Below are 21,771 nucleotides of genomic sequence, written 5' to 3'. Positions count from 1 at the left end.
TGGGATGACAGTATGCAGGCACTTGCAATGTTAGCAAACAAGCCAATTTATGCCAATTTTACTGGATGAAAGTTGACATTCCTATATGACAAGAGGCTTAATCAAAAACTTGCAACTCTGCAAAATAAGAAATAAAGCCAGATTTATGAAGGAAAGCGTCTGTTACTTATTGTATATTTTAATTCAAATCACAACCCCAACCAGGTTCGTTTTTAAAAATGCCAAACAGCTCTTCTTTATAGTTCTCAAGGCAGCAAAGTAAACAAATGTAAATGCAAGTAGATGGTTGTATCTGCAGTAATGGGCACCTTATAAATGCAGGGATCGTGGTTATGCAAAAAAAGTTATTGAATGAAGCCATTTAAATTCATTCTAAGACTAGGACAAATTAACCTCTCCATTTAGTTGTTTACTTAGATGGATGTTCTTTGTGCATTGTTACATTAATAAGATAGGCTTAAACAAGTGTGGTACTATAAAATTTGAACGTACGCAGTGGTAGTTCATCGTATTCTTAATACAAATGTTTTGATTATGAAAAAATGGTGCATAGATTATAGCTCCTTTATGGGTCAAGCTGTTGTGGAAGTAAAATGACTGATTTTTTAAATCTAACTGTGGTATTTTACTGTGTGTTTTCTAAAGAGGAACTACAGTTGTTAGTTGTAAAAGCTCAGCTCGCTGAAACAATGTTTACTAAATAAGAACCTCCGTTTATGTACAAGGAATTTTAAAAGTGTTATTAGAAATGTTTGTCTCTGTGTGAGGACAGCCATCCCGTGAATGAAATTTTTCACAGAGGATGGCCATTTTAGCAGTACTTCCCAGCAGGCCTGAGGATGCAGTTAGGACTGAAAGAATTGGTTTCCCATTTTTAAGCATGAGAAACTGGAATGTTTCAAAGATAGTCTAAGGGTATGTCTACACTACAGAATTAGGTCGAATTTATAGAAGTCGTTTTTTTAGAAATCGGTTTTATATATTCAAGTGTGTGTGTCCCCACAGAAAATGCTCTAAGTGCATTAAGTGCATTAACTCGGTGCAGTGCTTCCACAGTACCGAGGCGAGCGTCGACTTCCGGAGTGTTGCACTGTGGGTAGCTATCCCACAGTTCCACAGTCTCCGCTGCCCATTGGAATTCTGGGTTGAGATCCCAATGCCTGATGGGGCTAAAACATTGTCGCGGGTGGTTCTGGGTACATATCGTCAGGCCCCCGTTCCCTCCCTCCCTCCGTGAAAGCAAGGGCAGACAATTGTTTCGCGCCTTTTTTCCTGAGTTACCTGTGCAGGCGCCATACCACGGCAAGCATGGAGCCCGCTCAGGTAACTGTCACCGTATGTCTCCTGGGTGCTGGCAGACGCGGTACTGCATTGCTACACAGTAGCAGCAACCCATTGCCTTCTGGCAGCAGACGGTGCAATACGACTGGTAGCCGTCATCGTCATGTCTGAGGTGCTCCTGGCTACGTCGGCCAGGAGCACCTGGGCAGACATGGGCGCAGGGACTAAATTTGGAGTGACTTGACCAGGTCATTCTCTTTAGTCCTGCAGTCAGTCCTATTGAACCGTCTTATGGTGAGCAGGCAGGCGATACGGATTGCTAACAGTCGTACTGTATCATCTTCTGCCGGGCAGGCAAGAGATGAGGATGGATAGCAGTCATATTGCACCATCTTCTGCCGGGCAGGCAAGAGATGAGGATGGCTAGCAGTCGTATCGCACCATCTTCTGCCGAGCAGCCATGAGATGTGGATGGCATGCAGTCCTTCTGCACCGTCTGCTGCCAGCCAAAGACGTAAAAGATAGATGGAGTGGATCAAAACAAGAAATAGACCAGATTTGTTTTGTACTCATTTGCTTCACCCCCCTCCCCCGTCTAGGGGACTCATTCCTCTAGGTCACACTGCAGTCACTCACAGAGAAGGTGCGGTGAGGTAAATCTAGCCATGTATCAATCAGAGGCCAGACTAACCTCCTTGTTCCAATAAGAACAATAACTTAGGTGCACCATTTCTTACTGGAACCCTCTGTGAAGTCCTGCCTGAAATACTCCTTGATGTAAAGCCACCCCCTTTGTTGATTTTAACTCCCTGAAGCCAACCCTGTAAGCCATGTCGTCAGTCGCCCCTCCCTCCATCAGAGCAACGGCAGACAATCGTTCCGCGCCTTTTTTCTGTGCGGACGCCATACCAAGGCAAGCATGGAGGCCGCTCAGCTCACTTTGGCAATTAGGAGCACATTAAACACCACACGCATTATCCAGCAGTATATGCAGCACCAGAACCTGGCAGAGCGATACCGGGCGAGGAGGCGACGTCAGCGCGGTCACGTGAGTGATCAGGACATGGACACAGATTTCTCTGAAAGCATGGGCCCTGCCAGTGCATGCATCATGGTGCTAATGGGGCAGGTTCATGCTGTGGAGCGCCGATTCTGGGCTTGGGAAACAAGCACAGACTGGTGGGACCGCATAGTGTTGCAGGTCTGGGACGATTCCCAGTGGCTGCGAAACTTTCGCATGCGTAAGGGCACTTTCATGGAACTTTGTGACTTGCTTTCTCCTGCCCTGAAGCGCATGAATACCAAGATGAGAGCAGCCCTCACAGTTGAGAAGCGAGTGGCAATAGCCCTGTGGAAGCTTGCAACGCCAGACAGCTACCGGTCAGTTGGGAATCAATTTGGAGTGGGCAAATCTACTGTGGGGGCTGCTGTGATGGAAGTAGCCCACGCAATCAAAGATCTGCTGATATCAAGGGTAGTGACCCTGGGAAATGTGCAGGTCATAGTGGATGGCTTTCCTGCAATGGGATTCCCTAACTGTGGTGGGGCCATAGACGGAACCCATATCCCTATCTTGGCACCGGAGCACCAAGCCGCCGAGTACATAAACCGCAAGGGGTACTTTTCAATAGTGCTGCAAGCTCTGGTGGATCACAAGGGACGTTTCACCAACATCAACGTGGGATGGCCGGGAAAGGTACATGACGCTTGCATCTTCAGGAACTCTGGTCTGTTTCAAAAGCTGCAGGAAGGGACTTTATTCCCAGACCAGAAAATAACTGTTGGGGACGTTGAAATGCCTATAGTTATCCTTGAGGACCCAGCCTACCCCTTAATGCCATGGCTCATGAAGCCGTACACAGGCAGCCTGGACAGTAGTCAGGAGCTGTTCAACTACAGGCTGAGCAAGTGCAGAATGGTGGTAGAATGTGCGTTTGGACGTTTAAAGGCGCGCTGGCGCAGTTTACTGACTCGCTTAGACCTCAGCGAAACCAATATTCCCACTGTTATTACTGCTTGCTGTGTGCTCCACAATATCTGTGAGAGTAAGGGGGAGACATTTATGGCGGGGTGGGAGGTTGAGGCAAATCGCCTGGCTGCTGGTTATGCGCAGCCAGACACCAGGGCAGTTAGAAGAGCACAGGAGGGCGCGGTACGCATCAGAGAAGCTTTGAAAACCAGTTTGATGACTGGCCAGGCTACGGTGTGAAAGTTCTCTTTGTTTCTCCTTGATGAAACCCCCCGCCCCTTGGTTCACTCTACTTCCCTGCAAGCTAACCACCCTCCCCTCCTCCCTTTAATCATTGCTTGCAGAGGCAATAAAGTCATTGTTGCTTCACATTCATGCATTCTTTATTCATTCATCATACAAATAGGGGGACAACTACCAAGGTAGCCCAGGAGGGGTGGTGGAAGAGGGAAGGAAAATGCCACACAGCACTTTAAAAGTTTACAACTTTAAAATTTATTGAATGCCAGCCTTCTTTTTTTTGGGCAATCCTCTGTGGCGGAGTGGCTGGTTGGCCGGTGGCCCCCCCCCACCGCGTTCTTGGGCGTCTGGGTGTGGAGGCTATGGAACTTGGGGAGGAGGGTGTTTTGGTTACACAGGGGCTGTAGCGGCAGTCTGTGCTCCAGCTGCCTTTGCTGCAGCTCAACCATACACTGGAGCATATTGGTTTGGTCCTCCAGCAGCCCCAGCATTGAATCCTGCCTCCTCTCATCACGCTGCCGCCACATTTGAGCTTCAGCCCTGTCTTCAGCCCGCCACTTACTCTCTTCAGCCCGCCACCTCTCCTCCCGGTCATTTTGTGCTTTCCTGCACTCTGACATTATTTGCCTCCACGCATTCGTCTGTGCTCTGTCAGTGTGGGAGGACAGCATGAGCTCAGAGAACATTTCATCACGAGTGCGTTTTTTTTTTTTTCTTTCTAATCTTCACTAGCCTCTGGGAAGGAGAAGATCCTGTGATCATTGAAACACATGCAGCTGGTAGAGGAAAAAAAAAGGGACAGCGGTATTTAAAAAGACACATTTTATAAAACAGTGGCTACAGTCTTTCAGGGTACACCTTGCTGTTAACATTACATACATAGCACATGTGCTTTCGTTACAAGGTCGCATTTTGCCTCCCCCCCCCACCGCATGGCTACCCCCTCAACCCTCCCCCCTCCCCGTGGCTAACAGCGGGGAACATTTCTGTTCAGCCGCAGGCAAACAGCTCAGCAGGAACGGGCTCCTCTGAATGTCTCCTTAAGAAAAGCACCCTATTTCAACCAGGAGACCATGAATGATATCTCACTCTCCTGAGGATAACACAGAGAGATAAAGAACGGATGTTGTTTGAACGCCAGCAAACATACACTGCAATGCTTTGTTGTACAATGACTCCCGAGTACGTGTTACTGGCCTGGAGTGGTAAAGTGTCCTACCATGAAGGACGCAATAAGGCTGCCCTCCCCAGAAACCTTTTGCAAAGGCTTTGTGAGTACATCCAGGAGAGGCGCGAATGCCGGGGCAAATTAATCCTTTCACATGCTTGCTTTTAAACCATGTATAGTATTTTAAAAGGTACACTCACTGGAGGTCCCTTCTCCGCCTGCCGGGTCCAGGAGGCAGCCTTGGGTGGGTTCAGGGGGTACTGGCTCCAGGTCCAGGGTGAGAAACAGTTCCTGGCTGTCGGGAAAACCTGTTTCTCCGCTTGCTTGCTGTGAGCTATCTACAACCTCATCATCATCATCTTCTTCTTCTTCGTCCCCAAAACCTGCTTCCGTGTTGCCTCCATCTCCATTGAAGGAGTCAAACAACACGGCTGGGGTAGTGGTGGCTGAACCCCCTAAAATGGCATGCAGCTCATCATAGAAGCGGCATGTTTGGGGCTCTGACCCGGAGCGGCCGTTCGCCCCTCTGGTTTTCTGGTAGGCTTGCCTCAGCTCCTTAAGTTTCACACGGCACTGCTTTAGATCCCTGTTATGGCCTCTGTCCTTCATGCCCTGGGAGATTTTGACAAAGGTTTTGGCATTTCGAAAACTGGAACGGAGGTCTGATAGCACAGATTCCTCTCCCCATACAGCGATCAGATCCCGTACCTCCCGTTCAGTCCATGCTGGAGCTCTTTTGCGATTCTGGGACTTCATCATGGTCACCTCTGCTGATGAGCTCTGCATGGTCACCTGCAGCTTGCCACGCTGGCCAAACAGGAAATGAGATTCAAAAGTTCGCAGTTCTTTTCCTGTCTACCTGGCCAGCGCATCTGAGTTGAGAGTGCTGTCCAGAGCGATCACAATGGAGCACTCTGGGATAGCTCCCGGAGGCCAATACCGTTGAATTGTGTCCACAGTACCCCAAATTCGACCCGGCAAGGCCAATTTAAGCGCTAATCCACTTGTCAGGGGTGGAGTACGGAAATCGATTTTAAGAGCCCTTTAAGTCGAAATAAAGGGCTTCATCGTGTGGACGGGTGCAGGTTTACATCGATTTAACGCTGCTAAATTCGACCTAAAGTCCTAGTGTAGACCAGGGCTTAGTTGAACTCTATGGGCCTGATTGTCGTTGACTTAAAAAGTCCTCTGTATAGCATTCTGGCAATAAGAAGGGGCTTTGAAGTAGATGGAAAATGCATTTACAGCCACTTTATTTCTTTACACTACAAGAGTGATGTGACCAAACCTGACCCTCTCAATTTAAAGAAAAAATGGTTTATTTAATAAGTGGCCCAGTAACTCTTAAGTTAGTCTTAAAGTAGAGAACTTGCCTTATAACAACTTTGTGGCTTGTCAACATCTAGTATTTTCTGCTAATAGGAAAGATGATCAAATTTGCATTTCTAACACCAGATATAGGCCATTTCTTTCACATACGCTGCATATGCAGGAAAAAAAGGCAACCAAGCGCGAGACAACCATTGCATCTGACTCTAACTTGGTATTGGTAATAATGCCAGATGACTTTTGACCAATAACAGCTAATTAAGAGTGCTTGCATTTCAAATATGGAGTAATATGCACTTCTAGAGAACTTGTGACAATCAGTCCATGGACAGGAAAAAAATAAAATTGAAAAAAAAAAAAGTAAAATTGAATAATGAATACATTCAAGAAAAATAACTTGTCAGTGTGTTCCCCAGTAAGGCAAAATAGGCTACATTTGTCGAGTATATTATTCACTGTGAATTAGCTATTGAGTGCTATCAAAAAGACATTTAGTGATTTACTCTTCTTTGTAATGAGATGCGAGAATTATTATTTCTTTCATTACAGCTGAGTTTCCCTTTAAAGTGTACATACATTTCCTTGTTTTATTTAAGTCCTTGGTACAGTTTAGCACATGCTTAATTGACTGTAGTGTGACTACTAATGTGTTGAACTTTAAACACATGCTTTACTAAATCAGGGCCTAGAAGAGTTTGCTGTGGTTGCCTTCTTGTCTATGCATTGCATTTCCACAACAATTTGGAAAAACTTTATCAACTCTCTTCTGAAGGTCCCAACACCAGTCTCCAAAGTGCTTGAAAGTCAGTTCTGATGGTTCCAACATTTTTTAATGAGGAAATATTATTGCACCAAGAGGAGTGTGTTTATAATGGAAACCAGTGTGCTTCTTTCATTGTTTTTTATTGTCCGGTTCATGGCTCTGTTCTTCTAATTAGTTTAATAGTTAAACACTGCATCGCATAAACTAACAGAACTTTTCGGTGATTGCATAGCCCCAGGGTTCATGCTGCATCCTGGGGAAGCTGCATAGATAAAGCTTTCCAAAAAGTGGACATGAACTTATGCTAAAAACATTGAGATTTGATAAAATTACGTACTGGGACCATATTCATACCAGGAGTTCAATTTAATTTAATGTTACTGCAATAAACACTGAAGGAATTAGTAATTACTGAAAAGAAATGCTAATATCTTGATTCAGGCCAGTTGTTGCGATTCCATAATGGGATTTTTAATAACACTTTCAAAATGCTGGGAAACTAACAATTTTAGTGATTAGAGCAACCTGTTTTTCTTATATTTAAGAATTGCTCAGTGGGTCCCGAATAATTCTTTTCTCATTAGGTCAGTGGCATTGTGCATATTGTGAGGTGATGCCAATGGAACTGACAGTGTTAGCACAGAGTGGTCAGTTTCACCCATGTCCAAGGTGTGTTAAGGTGAAATACACACAACGTTCATGCTGCGGTAAAGTTATATCCTATATTTATTACTTATTCCATGTCTTTTTGTAGGGCGTGGGAAGGCAGGACATTTCTGAAATACTTAGGTGAAGGAATCCTAAAATGGATTTTGAAATGGTCTCAAAGTTAGTCCGTATAGATTGATCAGCTTTCCTAGAATCTCTTATTGGTAGCGAGGCAGGATGCATTAGGACATCCTTATTGCAAATAATTATTTTTTACTCCCTAGAGTAGAGGTAATACTCCGCTCTGTCTTCTTTACCTTCCCTGTGTATTTGCGTTTTGTAAATATACCTTCAACAACGTATTACAGGTTTGCTGGTGTGTACGTTTATTATTATTAAATGCAGTGGTTTTTGTTGGTTATAGTTTTCATCCGTCTCATCATCCTTACTCTAAAAGGCACAGAAGAGCCAGTGGTTTTTTGAGGCTAGAATCAGGGGGAGGAGGGAAACAATGTTGTTTTTTTCCCCTGTGAATGAGTTACAAAGTGTGTGTGTGTGTGTGTCTTTCATGTTCAGTTATTTATACCACACTCCTTGCCACAGTATGGTTGTACATGACCAAACAAGCTCAAATGCAAATATATTTGGAAAACAAATCCAAGAAGGGTGTTTCCTATGGCATATCCATCCTCTTTCTAGCCACCCATATTTTCAAAATTTTGCAATATCAGTTGAATGACACGTGACCCCAGCACTAAAAATCTTAAGATATTTACAGTTCCTTTTCTGGTAATGGTAAGGGTGTTCAGGTTGGCTTTCTGTTTGAGCTGAATTCAAAATACCTTCTGAGCTATGGTTTTCAGGGTAGTCAAGTATAAATACACCTTTTATGAGACTTGATCATGGGCAGTTAGGATCATGTACATCACTTGTTATCCTTGGAAATCAGTTCCAATCCAGATAGCGACTAGGGGCTCCCACGTGTTCTATGAGCCATTCTGAAAATGAAACCTGTTTCCACCGTGATGAGTTAAAGTTGTTCTGAATTATTGGTCCAAGCTACTTGTTTCACCAAGGCCAGCCATAGGTCTGGTCTACACTTAAAAGTTAGGTTGACTTAGCTATGTCGGTCAGGTGTGTGAAAAATCCATACCCCTGACCAGCGTAGCTATACTGACTAATCCGCATGTAGACGTAGCTATGCTGATGGAAGAATGCCTCCGTCAACAAAGCTTCCATTGCTTGGGGAGGTGCTGATCCTCCTCCGAGAGAAAAAACTCCTTCCCATGGTGTGGGATGTGTCTACACTAGGGGTTATGCTGGCATAGCTAGGCCAGTATAGTCTCCAGAGTGTAGGCCTACCCGTAGGCACAGGTAACTCCAATGATTGCTTGAGGCCCTCTGGTTTGGTGGGATCCATGGGGCTTTCCTGACTTGACAAATCACAGTCCTGGCCACCTCTTCTAGTAGCACAACATGACCGCAGTCTCTTCCTCTGTGACAGGACCAGCTAGGGAATTAACATCACCTCCCAACATCAGGTCTAGAGCGAGGGGTGCCACCCCTCCCTCCCCCTCACTACTGAAATGTAAGGTCTCACAGACCCCGAGGCCTGCACATCACTGCCTGAAAGGGCTTGTCTGTACTTACAAATTTACTGAAATAACTGTTCTGGAATAGTTATTCTGGTATAACTCCCCCTGTGGCCGCTTTGTGTCTACACTACAGAGTCTCTGTGGACATAGCCACTCTAGTGTAGATGCAGGGTACGCCGACAGAAGGAGGAGTTTTGCTGGTCTAGGAGTGCCACCTCACCGAATGACTAGCTACATCAGCAGCAGCACCCTTCTGTCGCCACTGGGGGTTTTGTTGGCATAGCTTGTTGTTCAGGGATGTGGGTTTTTCACTACTTTGGCTAATGTAGCTACGCCAGTATAAATGTTAAGCCTAGATCAAGCCTTATTCCAGTAGTGGATTAAGCAAAATCAGAAAAGGCACTCTTATTCTGGAGTGAGTGTTCTCAGGGGGCGGTTAAAACAGAATAGCTAGTTTGGTAAATTTCCAAATGTAGACAAACTCTTAATGCAGGCTGGCTTCAGAAATTGTTTTATTTCTGCTTAACTCCGGTTGTCTTTATAAACAGAACAGCAGTTCTGGTTATGACGCCACGGGAAATGAGACTGACAAAGTGAATTTGTTCTTGTAAAATAAATACAAATGGTCTTTGGATTTAAATTCTGTGTTTGTGAGACAGTAGGAGAACAACTATTAAGATGGCTCACTGGATTAAATTTGTAACTATTGTTGATTATAAAATAGCCCTTTAAACAGAGGGAAGCACCCAAGGGTGTTTGTTTTTGTTTTTGTTTTTTTTTTAAGTATTTGTTTTAAGAACAAATGCACTGTCCCAGTTTAATTTCCCTTGTTCCCCTCTCTCCTCTGAAAATTGACAATCTGTCCGTTTCCCCTTTTACTGCTTGGTCCGTTTCCCCTTTTACTGTTTAGGCGTGATTATCAGAGGTGGGAGCCACACATGCTCAGCTCACATGAAAATCAGGTCTCATGTGTATTGTTTCCCAAACCTACATTTTAATAATGACCCTTAGAAACTTATTCAAAGTATTGTTCAGGTCAAATGCTAACCAGTTAATCTTCACATTGATCCTGGGAGGTCAGGAAGCCCTATCATTCCCATTTTACACAATGGGGAAACTGAGGCACAGCGATTCGGTGAGTTGCCAAAGATTATAGAGAGAGTCCGTGTCAGAGCTGCCATGAGAACTGAAAAATTCCTTGTCTTGTAGCCCTCTAGCCTAGTGCTTTGCTACATGGGCTCTCTTGGACAGGATATTCTCTGACCTGGTTTGGCTCTGTTTATTTCTGCCAACTTGGCAAAGTACCATTGTAGAACATGTGCTAACAAATTGCACAGCAATTCTTAAAGCTTTCACCGGTGAAAACTTTACTTCTTGCCCACTCTGCAAATCTTAATTTCCATGCTTATTTAGCATGCACCTAAAGCAATCTACCGTTTTTGACACTTGCCCATTTGCACAGCTGCATAAAAGGTGAAGAGGAGAGACCCACAAAGGTTGGATGGCCTGAAAACCAATCCCTGGCTCACTTGTTCTAACGTGATGATAAAGTAGCAGGGCTGCTTTATGGTACCACCTGTGTTCCTTTAATATCCAAACAGCTTTCTGGGGCCGTGGAGCTGGAACAGTTTGCATAGTGGGGGTTGCTGTAATACAACATTAGTAAATTCTCTTGAAATAAAATAAAGGCTACAGATGTGGCTACAGGGTACTGAAAGCAATTGAACCAAACTGAGTTTATGATGGAAACCACTTCAAGTTAGAGGGTGCGGCAGCACCCATGTTCTGGGGACATTAGAAGAGAGATATTAACTGCCCCAATGAGAGACAGCTACATCTCTTAGAACAATTATGGGGACATATGTCTGGTGTTTTTCTTTAACTGTTGAGTGTTTGACTTGAGTTCTCAGGAGAGGCGCTAGGTAGACAAAGCCATCTGTTTATCGAGTACTCAGGCAAGGAGTTGCAGATGGAGGAGGATGTATCTGAGTTACTTCCTAGTTCATGCACACGTTCCATCAAGAGGCACTCCTAGCTATTGCAGTAGGCCCTCCCAAATAACATTTTAAAAATACAATTAGGCCTTGTCTACGCACTGCAAGTTGTACTGTATAGCTAAAGCAGTACAACCCACCTGCTGTGGACATTTATACCAGTATAAAACTACTTGTATTGGTATAATATTCCCAACTTGTTCTTGGACACATGGTCAGGGTCTAGCTGATAGCCATATCTGAGGTCAGGCAGAAATTTTCCTCCAGGTTAGATTGGCAGTGACCTTGAGGTTTCTTGGCCTTCCCCAGAAGCATGGCGTTTGGGTCACTTGCCAGGGTTATTTAGGTACATCTCACTTGATTGATACCTGGCCATTGCAGGGGCCTCAGGCATTGGTGCACCGCAGTCCCACCTATTCTTGGCCTGTGGCACGTAATAGTTTAGTGTCCTCTGTGGGCTGTAATACTTTGGTCTAATTTCAGTTGTAGGGTTTAGTGTGTGGGTGCTGGGTGCTACGGGTGGCCTATGATATACAGGATGTCAGACTAGATGATCTGGTGATCCCTTCTGGCCTTAAACTGACTCTGCACAGATATAACTGCGTCTACTCTAGGGGTTGTACTGGGATAAGTATTTTGGTAAAAAACCAACTCCTTAACTGACACGGTTATACCAGTACAAAATCTGTGTGCGACCCCTCCATGCCACTCACAGTTCACACCTTGTAGCATGTCTTGAAGGTTGGCAAACTAGGTCTGTTTTGGACCCAAGGGGAGAGAGTTTCAAAGCTGAAGGACCCTCCTGGAGAACAGCTTGCCAGCTTTCCCCTCTCTTGAAACAGCTGTGCTCTGGCTCAGGTGCCTCTGCTGACTGAAACTGTCTCAATCTGGCATGGGTAGAGACCGTTGTCTGACAGCTAACTAGGTCCCAGGCCATTTGGGGCTTTCTAGTTCAAAACCAAACTCTTAAATTTACAAAAGCTGCTGTCTGAAACAGACATCTCAGAGTCACTTTACTGAGAGATTTTGTTCCACACTGTTACCTTAAGGATCCTCAAATCTGCTGCCAATAAGGAGCTGTCTGGCTACATGAGTTTTTAACAGGAATTTCAGCTAAATCAAAGATCCATCTGCAAAATCGAGCATTCCTACCTATCATATGAATTTATGTTTCAACCTGGAGGATTTCTGAGTCTAAAAAAAGACAAAAGGATTGCATTATATTAGGGCTGTCAAACAGTTTTTAAAAATTGCAATTAAACGGAAGATTTAAAAAAATCATGATTAATCACCGTTTTAAGCTCACGGTTGAACAATAATAGAATACCAGTTTAAATTTATTATAAATATTTTTGGATATTTTCCTACATTTTCAAATGTATTGATTTCAGTTGCAACACAGAATGCACAGTGTACAGTGCTCCCTTTATATTTATTTTTTATTTAAATATTTTCACTGTAAAAAAGATGAACAAAAGACAGTATTTTTCAGTTCAACTCATACAAGTACTGTAGTACAATCTCTTTATCATGAAAATGCAACTTACAAATGTAGAATTACTACTTTTTTTTTACATAACTGCACTAAAAAACAAAACAACGTAAAACTTTAGAGCCTACAAGTTGAAGCATGAATAGGCATATGAATGTTTAGCGCACCTGGCACATAAATACCTTGCAACGCTGGATACAAAAGTGCCATGCAAACGCCTGTTCTCACTTTCAGGTGGCATTGTAAATAAAAAGCAGGCAGCATTATGTCCCATAAATGTATCCCCAAGTTTGTCTTAGCAGTTGGCTGAACAAGAAGTAGGACTGAGTGGACTTGTATGAGATGAATTGAAAAATACTATTTCTTTTGTTTATGTTTTTACAGTGCAAATATTTGTAATACAAATATTAGTATAAAGTGAGCACTGTACACTTTGTATTTTGTGTTGTGTTTGCCTGGAAAATCACCAAATTCAGGCTATTTTGGATCAGGGCAGGGAGCAAGTTCCAGAGTCCCAGAGCCCTCACAGAGAGCACCTTGGCAATGTAGCTGCTACTTCTGCTTTTCGTGTTCAGAACCCCATCATGCTTTAATCCAATGCCGCAGTAACCACAAGGTCACCAGGCTGGCCCCAAACTTTGCCGCTGGCATTTAAGCCTCTCCTTTTGTGGGAGGAATAAAGGCAACCCGTTAGTTATTTCTCAGTTGGTGTGAAATGCTGAACGTGGCTTGTGTCTTTCACGATGACCGTTCCTCTAATTGCTTCTTTGCTGATGCAAAGAGACGTGCTGCGATTTTTTTTTTCACTTAAAGGCACCAGCAAAAAATTCCTACCAATGCTGTTCATTGAGCACCTTGCCCACGTGAAGTATGAGAAGGTAACGCTGACAGGTTGGCTCAGTCTTCAAGTTAAATTGTGCTGTTTTATTGCACTGAGGCATAACACTTTTTATTACTGTTTTTTTTTAAAGGGCTGTCTGTGTGAATGGGCAAGCAGGGTGGGCTGTTTCTTTTTTTGAACCAGCCCTCAGCTCCATGACATCACAGTCCTGTAAGGAGACAGGGAAGGCATTTGACTTAATGAGATGGGGGTGGGGGGGAAATAAAAGGAGGCTTTGTGGGGGAAAATACACTTTCTTGCTTCAGAGTTTACAGGCACCAACACAGAGAGAAAGAGGGGATAAGCTAAGTTTCCTGACCTGTGGGCTTGTGCCTTCATTAAGTCTTTCTGGTTCGAAAGAGGGAGGTATATTTAAATCCCATCACAGGAGAAAACAACTCAGAGAGGAATTCGTAGTTCTTTGGCTGGACTGTTCTCTATACGGTGCTGTAGATAGCAGGCAGCACTGCTGAAATCTCTGCCTCTCGTCACTTCTGCATAATCCAGGAGCATCCTGGTTAGTTCTGGTTACAGATACAAAAGAGATGATTTGAAATATATTCGATAACCAGGACATTTGATGTATGTGTAACCTTTGGGTGGGCTAGAATTCACTTCATTTCCCATCCCCAGTGCCTTTAAAAAAAAAAAACCCCAACTCCCATACAAAGTAGCTGGAGATCCAGCTGGAGATCCAGAGTTCAGTCTTTAAGGATTTTCAGCAAGGATTGCACAGTGTCAACCTCCCCCCATTCAAGTCCCAAAAGGAACTAAAAAAATGAATTTAATTAAATAACTTTATAAAATCTTATGATAAAGAAACAAATAATCTAATTTTTACAGCATGACATGGCTATTTTATAATCCACAGCCATTACCTTCACAGTTATACGTAAACATAAATAAAGAAAACAAATTAAAATCTGAACAGTTCAGTCCCCACAGAAACACAGAAGAAACTGAAAGTTCCCAAAAGCTTCGGTTTTGTTCACCTAAGTCTCAGAGTCTTTGATCACCAAGTGTATACAGTCTGCTGAGTCTAAAATAACATCTTCCCTCCCCTTGCTTGTAGGGATCTTCAGTTGGAATCCGGGCAGACTCTTCCTCTGCTGAAATCACTGCTAGCCAGTCAGCTGACTGATTCATCAACCGCTCAGTTACCTGTATAGATTTAAAGAAAACCCAGTTACAAGAAAATACAAAACTGAGACTAGCAAACTAGAAATGACTCTTCCCCTGTTATGACATTTACATAAAAGTTGGTGAATCGCACTAGTTGAGACAATTTAACTAGAGCAGTTTGGCTAAAACCAAAACAACATTCAAAGCGTACAATTAAAATAGAAGTTATTTTTCCCTCCCAATTTCCCCTGGCTATAATTAGCATTGCCCAGGCTTCCCTGCTGGAGGGTAACAATATCACTAACCTGCTGCAAAGTGCTTCAGAGCTCAGAACAGCAGCCTGCTTCCTGCTCCTGGGCTCAGCTTCCCCCAACCCACACAGGGCATGTGGCTTCCGCAAAGCAGCTGCCCTGACTGCCTGCACCCATGGAGTCTGACCCCAGCAACAGGGAGCCTATTGGAGCAGACCCAACGCTACCGTCCACACCCAATTCCAGAAGCTTCTGGCTGTGGAGTGCTTAATCTGCCTAGCAACAGTGACCCAGAGACAACTCATTCCTACCTCCCCCCAACGGGTCTCTGAAAGAGACATCTCCCTATTAGGCACACATGGGTTACATATGCACTGTGTATGCTCTCGGACCATTGAAAATAATGTCTTTAGTTGATTTCGTTCTCTAACTGCTTGCATACCTTTTCCAGTGACTCAGACATTATTATTCTCTTGTCGCAATATAAACTGTATTTCAGAGAACAACTTTGTAGGGATATGAAGCATTTTATTCTTTCTAATGAGCTTGTTTAAACTATTGCTTGCTCTTTTATTTGTTTAGTACCAAAGTAAATTGAAACAACATCAGGGACAGTCACATTTAGCAGCAGACACATTACTGGTTTCTACCATGCTTCCTGCGAGCTGTGACAGGTTGGTTGGTATCTCTTGAATGCACTGAGACAGCACATACTTCAACTTCCAAGAACTTAAGAAAAATGAGGATTTGGGGAAAATGTGTCTAAAAACTCAGAGCATTATACTTCCCCCGGTGTGTGCTGGAGTGTTCATGCACTGCTCCATAATGCTAAGCTTTGATCACTGGCTTGAGATGTTGAGAAGTCACTTACGGTTGAGATCCTGGACTGGTTGTACACAACCAGCCTCTTTGGTGGCTTTGGGGGGCCAGGAGGCGTGGTGTTGGAGGGTACAACCTGTTGATTTTCTTTTAATCAATAGTCGCCTTGCCCAGATTGCTTAGTAGACCAGAATGCTGCGAAAATGAGAGTTTCTGCTTTCAGCTTAACGGGGAGCCCGGTTAGAAACTGCTTTTGCAAATTAGTTTCAGTGGGATATTGAACTGTCTGAAAAATGCATGTGGTGACAGCTCTTCATGTAAGAGGTGGGGTTTGCGGTAACGATCATTCCAATGCAAAGTAAATTACCCATGCTTACTGTATTTCCTGCTTCAGTGTTCTCTCATATTAGGGAAAAAGAAAACCCTCAACTGCATATTGTAGTGAGCAGCTATCCAAGACAGGAGAGTTCACACTGTTCAAGATTTGTTCTGAAATATAATCAGTTTGCAACATTTGTCTGAATTTTTTCTCCACTGTTATGTGAATTCTCTGCTTTGTGGCAAGAACAAGTAATGACTGTCTTAATGAAATAACACTTTTACAGAGTCCAGATGTGCCACCAGTCATTTCATCAGGGGCTTTTCAGCAGGAAAAGGAGTGTTGAGGTGGTGGGGATTGAGAGTGGGTTGTGAGAAAGTATGTCTTCTTCATTAGGATTTCTCAGCTACCTTTTGCCCTAATAAGGAGCAGAGAAGCTTCCCAGTCTTGTTTCCAGTAGTATATCCCCCTAGGGATGTGAGCTAGATGACTGCAATATTTAGGCTGTAATCAGAACAAAACTTAGAATCTTAGATGGAGTTCTAGCTGCTTACAACGCTAGGCTCACATGGTAGGTCATATGTTATAGCCTGGGGACAGCAATGGCATGTGGAGCATTTACCAACATCCTGCCACGCCACTGCTTACGAGAAACTGTAGACATTTGATTTATTACTAATAAACCTCCTCTCTCGAATCTGTGCAGCCTGACTTCATTTCTTTTAAAATGCTGCGTATTTAGATTTTCATTGATCTTTTGTTTGACCAATATGTCAAACGCTGCTAGTTATTTTGGCCACATCCCGCTCATTTAGCATGTAAATATTTCTCAGTTGGTAGGTTTGTATTTCTGAATGGGTATTTTTATACACACACTTAGTGAAAGGATGTGGTTATGATTTTAAAAGCAATCTAGGGGATTTAGGCACATTTTTCATTAAAATTAAGACCGGTTCTAGATGGCTTTGTAAATCTGTGTTCTCTTACATTGACAAGCTGTTCATGGTCATGAGACCACATTCTAGGGCATCATTATTTATTGTTCAGTTTTACGTTAATTTACATGAAGCACTATAAAGTTAGCGTACAGAAACATATGATATTTAATATTTTAAAGTATTTTTATGGCAAATGCATGGTAGCATCATTGCAATCCAATCTCTATTCATCCATAAATAGCAATAACAAAACCGAGCTCTTATACAGTGCTTTTATCAATACACCTCAAAGTGCTTTATGATGGCAGTCTATATCATTATCCCCATTTTATAGATTGGGAAACTGAGGCGGGGGAGGCAAAGTACTGGCCCATGGTCACCCAGCAGGCCAGTGGCAGAGCTAGGAATACTGGTCTCCTGAGTCCCAGTCCAGTGCTTTCTCCACTAGGCCACACAGCCCAAGTGTATATAGGAGCTATATTAAACTCCAGTGTTCTTTCTTAAAGAGATTGTACTTCTAAAGTACCAAGGAAATCAATGAATCTGTATATAGCAATGAGTCCCATCATGAGTGGGTGGAGAAATATGTCATAAATAGTTTCTGTTTTATGGATGTTATAACTTCATTACAAAAGCAGAAGAGAAATTTCAAAAAAGATTTTCTTTTTAGTAATGAAATAAAAGTTCACAGATTATTCCTATAGCCTTGCTGGATGTAGACATTGTTCTGAGGAGGAGAAATAGTACTATGATTCCCCTTCCATTTTCCTTCTATTTCTTTGTATGTGTATGTCTCATAACATCCTTTACAGTAATGCTCTCAAACGCCGGCTATGATGGCTAGGCTACCTTGCAGCAACATTGATGTAGAGACATGTCTGCCTCACTGGAATTTAAGCCTGAGATTTTTCAGAGGCTGCCTAAGAAGTTGAACACCCACCCATGGGAACTGGACCTCCTGATCCACGAGACAGCTTAGAAAATCTCAGCCTAAATTCTTCTCTGCTCCTCTTTGCAGAGGATGTTCTTAATAATAATTTCAGAAGCTGTGACTCGATATTGGGAATTGTCTGCTTGTTTTCCAAATATAGGGTGACCAGATGTCCCGCTTTTATAGGGCCAGTCCTGATATTTGGGACTTTATCTTATATAGGCGCCTATTACCCCTCACCCCCATCCTGATTTTTCACTCTTGCTGTCTGGTCACTCTACCCAAATAACATACATGATATACAGGTAAATCCAGTGGCAGCGTGTTGTGCTGTCCTGAACCTGGATTTTAACATGTATTCTTAAAGGTTTGGGGGCGGTGTGCTTTCTACTATATCCAGTGATGGGTACAAGATTTCTATTGGCTCTTCCATGAAATTTTATAACAAAATGGCCTATAAATGAACACTGCCTACTCTGTTTTATGTCTCTGGAAAAGAGGGATTGGGGATTGAACAGGTTTTTTTGATTGTGTTTGAGAGATTGGAGCTTAGTAGAGCTCTGAGAGGATAAATCTTCTTCTAAGATATCACAGGTAGACCTCCAGATTCCTATGGAAAACAGCTTTCCCTTCTCGTCTGAGCAATACACTTATTGACTGAGCTCACAGTTATGCCCTGTTAGTCGGCTAATGTAGTGCCCATCTATAAAAAAGGGAAGGAGGAGGATCCTGGGAACTACAGGCCAGTCAGCCTCACCTCAGTCCCTGGAAAAATCATGGAGCAGGTCCTCAAGGAATCAATTCTGAAGCACTTAGAGGAGAGGAAAGTGATCAGGAACAGTCAGCATGGATTCACCAAGGGCAAGTCATGCCTGACTAATCTAATTGCCTTCTATGACGAGATAACTGGCTCTGTGGATGAGGGGAAAGCAGTGGACATGTTGTTCCTTGACTTTAGCAAAGCTTTTGACACGGTCTCCCACAGTATTCTTGCCAGCAAGTTAAAGAAGTATGGGCTGGATGAATGCACTATAAGGTGGATAGAAAGTTGGCTAGATTGTCGGGCTCAACGGATAGTGCTCAATGGCTCCATGTCTAGTTGGCAGCCGGTATCAAGTGGAGTGCCCGAAGGGTCGATCCTTGGGCTGGTTTTGTTCAATATCTTCATTAATGATCTGGAGGATGGCGTGGATTGCACCCTCAGCAAGTTTGCAGATGACACTAAACTGAGAGGAGAGGTAGATACGCTGGAGGGTAGGGATAGGATACAGAGGGCCCTAGACAAATTAGAGGATTGGGCCAAAAGAAATCTGATGAGGTTCAACAAGGACAAGTGCAGAGTCCTGCACTTAGGACGGAAGAATCCCATGCACCGCTACAGACTAGGGACCGAATGGCTCGGCAGCAGTTCTGCAGAAAAGGACCTAGGGGTTACAGTGGACGAGAAGCTGGATAGGAGTCAACAGTGTGCCCTTGTTGCCAAGAAGGCCAATGGCATTTTGGGATGTATAAGTAGGGGCATTGCCAGCAGATCGAGGGATGTGATCATTCCCCTCTATTCTACATTGGTGAGGCCTCATCTGGAGTACTATGTCCAGTTTTGGGCCCCACACTACAAGAAGGATGTGGAAAAATTGGAAAGAGTCCAGCGGAGGGCAACAAAAATGATTAAGGGACTGGAACACATGACTTATGAGGAGAGGCTGAGGGAACTCGGATTGTTTAGTGCGCGGAAGAGAAGAATGAGGGGGGATTTGATAGCTGCTTTCAGCTACCTGAAAGGGGGTTCCAAAGGGGATGGATCTAGACTGTTCTCAGTGGTAGCAGATGACAGAACGAGGAGCAATGGTCTCAAGTTGCAGTGGGGGAGGTTTAGGTTGGATATTAGGAAAAACTTTTTCACTAGGAGGGTGGTGAAACACTGGAATGCGTTGCCTAGGGAGGTGGTGGAATCTCCTTCCTTAGAAGTTTTTAAGGTCAGGCTTGACAAAGCCCTGGCTGGGATGATTTAGTTGGGGATTGGTCCTGCTTTGAGCAGGGGGTTGGACTAAATGACCTCCTGAAGTCCCTTCCAACCCTGATATTCTATGATTCTATGATCGCCATCTGTTCTGTTTCTTTCCATTCCATAGGGCTTAAGCTAAAGCTTGTTGAACTTGAACTAAACTAGGCTTTCTCCTTCTTAGCGTCCCCTCATTTTTCTTAAGCCCCATGACGATTGTCTGTTTGCGTGGAGCCAATACAGCCTTAAATACCTCTGGGGTGGACTTGAATATAAAACAATGTCATTTTAAGCTGTCATGTACACTCACAACTTTTGTAGGGAACTCTGGGGTCTTTTTTCATAAAACAAGCCCTTTTTTAAAAAAAAGTTTATTGGGGAAAATAATGGTGAATCTTTGAGTGTTCTCTGCATATTCTTGCTCTTGGGATGTGTTGGCCGGTGCAACTCGGGTGGTGGAACCTTCCATAGCAGTCAGTGCCAGTTGGAATGCTTACCTGGCCCTCCTTGCCCCGCGTCTGCCTTCCTGAATATTCCAGTTGCAGCACTGGACAGATTGTAAACATCTCCAGATCCTTCTTGCAAACAGAATTTTATGCCCTCGCACTGGTCTACACTTAAAATTTAGATTGGGCCAGCTATGTCTCTCACATTCTTGAACACTGTAGTTAAGCCAACCTAACCCCCAGTCAGACAAGGCTAAGTTGACGGAATAATTCTTCTATCAACCTAGCTACTGCTGCTCAGGGAGGTGGATTACCTGAAAAAACCTCTTCCTTCAATGTAGGAAGCATCTACACTACAGACACTACAGTGGCATAGCCCATAGTGTAGACGTGCCCTTAGTTTAGTCCAGTTTACTGTCAATGTAGTTTTTAGTGAAAAGCTGGGTTTGTTAAGGACAAATTCTTATTCTTAGGAGAGTTATTTTTTAAGTCTTCAGTTCCAGCTACTGGTTCCATGCTGGATGTGAAAGCTAAGAGATTTGTCTTCAAAGGCATGCTCTTATCCAGCGATCGGTCTGACATCAGACACCCAGACAAAATGGTTGGTATACATGGGAGAGGGTCACTTGCCCTCCAGGTGTTCTGTCTGTAGCACGTTTACCTCAGGGCACACACAGAATACCAGAACAGGTTTCAGGACTTGTTGTCCCAAGAAGTTCTAGCCATGAAGCTTCCTGGATCCAGCACATCTAAAGGATCCATAGGCGAGGTGAAAAGGCCGGTGTCCTCTCCTGACGCTTCAGGGACTAAGACAAATGGTTCAGGGTTTTGGTGCAGTCAGCATTGTAGTTGCTGAAGGTGGCTGTGGTTTGAGAGAGATGCAGGAGAACTAGAATGGAAACATAGTTTTCTTTTGGTGGGTGGCTGCCATCCCTAGGGCCGGCAAGTGCTGCAGTCTTAGGGCTCTGGGTGCATTAGAGTTTGGATTTTTAAGATGATGTGGTCTTGCCTCATTCTTTCAGATCCCCCCCAACGTTAGAGTAGTATTATCCCCATTTTACAGTTGAGGAAACAGGTACAGAGAAGTTGAATGTGCCATGCCTGTGGTGTGCCCAGCGGCATCATCAAGAATAGAAACCCGGTCTCATGACACCCAGTCTTGTGCCATAGCTACAAAGCCATCCTTATTCCCACAATGAATGCTTAAGCAATCATCATGCAACAGAAAAAGCTTTCTTTGGCGTCTGCAAGCAGAATGGTCTCCAGTTCCCAAGTCTTTCAAATGCTAGTGGGATCTCTGGGAAGAGTGGTGAAAACTGGATAAAATATATAGTGGCTGTCAAAGGTTGGCTTACTACCTTTGTATGCAAATTCAGCTGCTTAGGTAGAATCCTTCCCTCACCAACCTGCATTGCAGTGTTATCACCACTGTGTGTATTAATAAATATTATGAAATATGGGCATGTTACAGACGCCAGCTTTGACTTCTTAATAACACGGGTTTTTAAGATACCTTACTACCATGGCAACTAAAAATACCCAAAGGGCCTAGTCGACATAAGCTTTTAAGACTGTCTAGCAAAT

At 43.7% G+C, this 21,771-nt stretch overlaps 1 protein-coding gene and 1 long non-coding RNA gene across 13 annotated transcripts in view; one reads left to right on the top strand and one right to left on the bottom strand.

Moving 5' to 3' along the window:
* Positions 1-21,771, top strand: part of PALM2AKAP2 (PALM2 and AKAP2 fusion) — a 386,485-nt gene that overhangs the window by 317,281 nt on the left and 47,433 nt on the right. The window lies entirely within an intron of this gene.
* Positions 4,203-15,020, bottom strand: LOC119566591. 3 transcript variants are annotated; one of them, XR_006291291.1, is made up of 4 exons: positions 14,787-15,020; positions 14,352-14,520; positions 13,679-13,883; positions 4,203-4,266 (listed from the first exon to the last, which is right to left on the bottom strand). It is a non-coding gene; the product is annotated as an uncharacterized LOC119566591 (long non-coding RNA). The 3 variants fall into 3 exon arrangements; XR_006291290.1 differs by lacking the exon at positions 4,203-4,266 and adding an exon at positions 12,824-13,528; XR_005225843.2 differs by lacking the exon at positions 4,203-4,266 and having other exon boundaries at positions 12,433-13,883; positions 14,787-15,015.

The sequence above is a fragment of the Chelonia mydas genome, chromosome 5, assembly GCF_015237465.2.
Source record: "Chelonia mydas isolate rCheMyd1 chromosome 5, rCheMyd1.pri.v2, whole genome shotgun sequence".
Taxonomy (NCBI): Eukaryota; Metazoa; Chordata; order Testudines; family Cheloniidae; genus Chelonia; species Chelonia mydas.
Note: the sequence above shows the minus strand (reverse complement) of the source record. Positions and strands in the feature narration are given on the sequence as shown.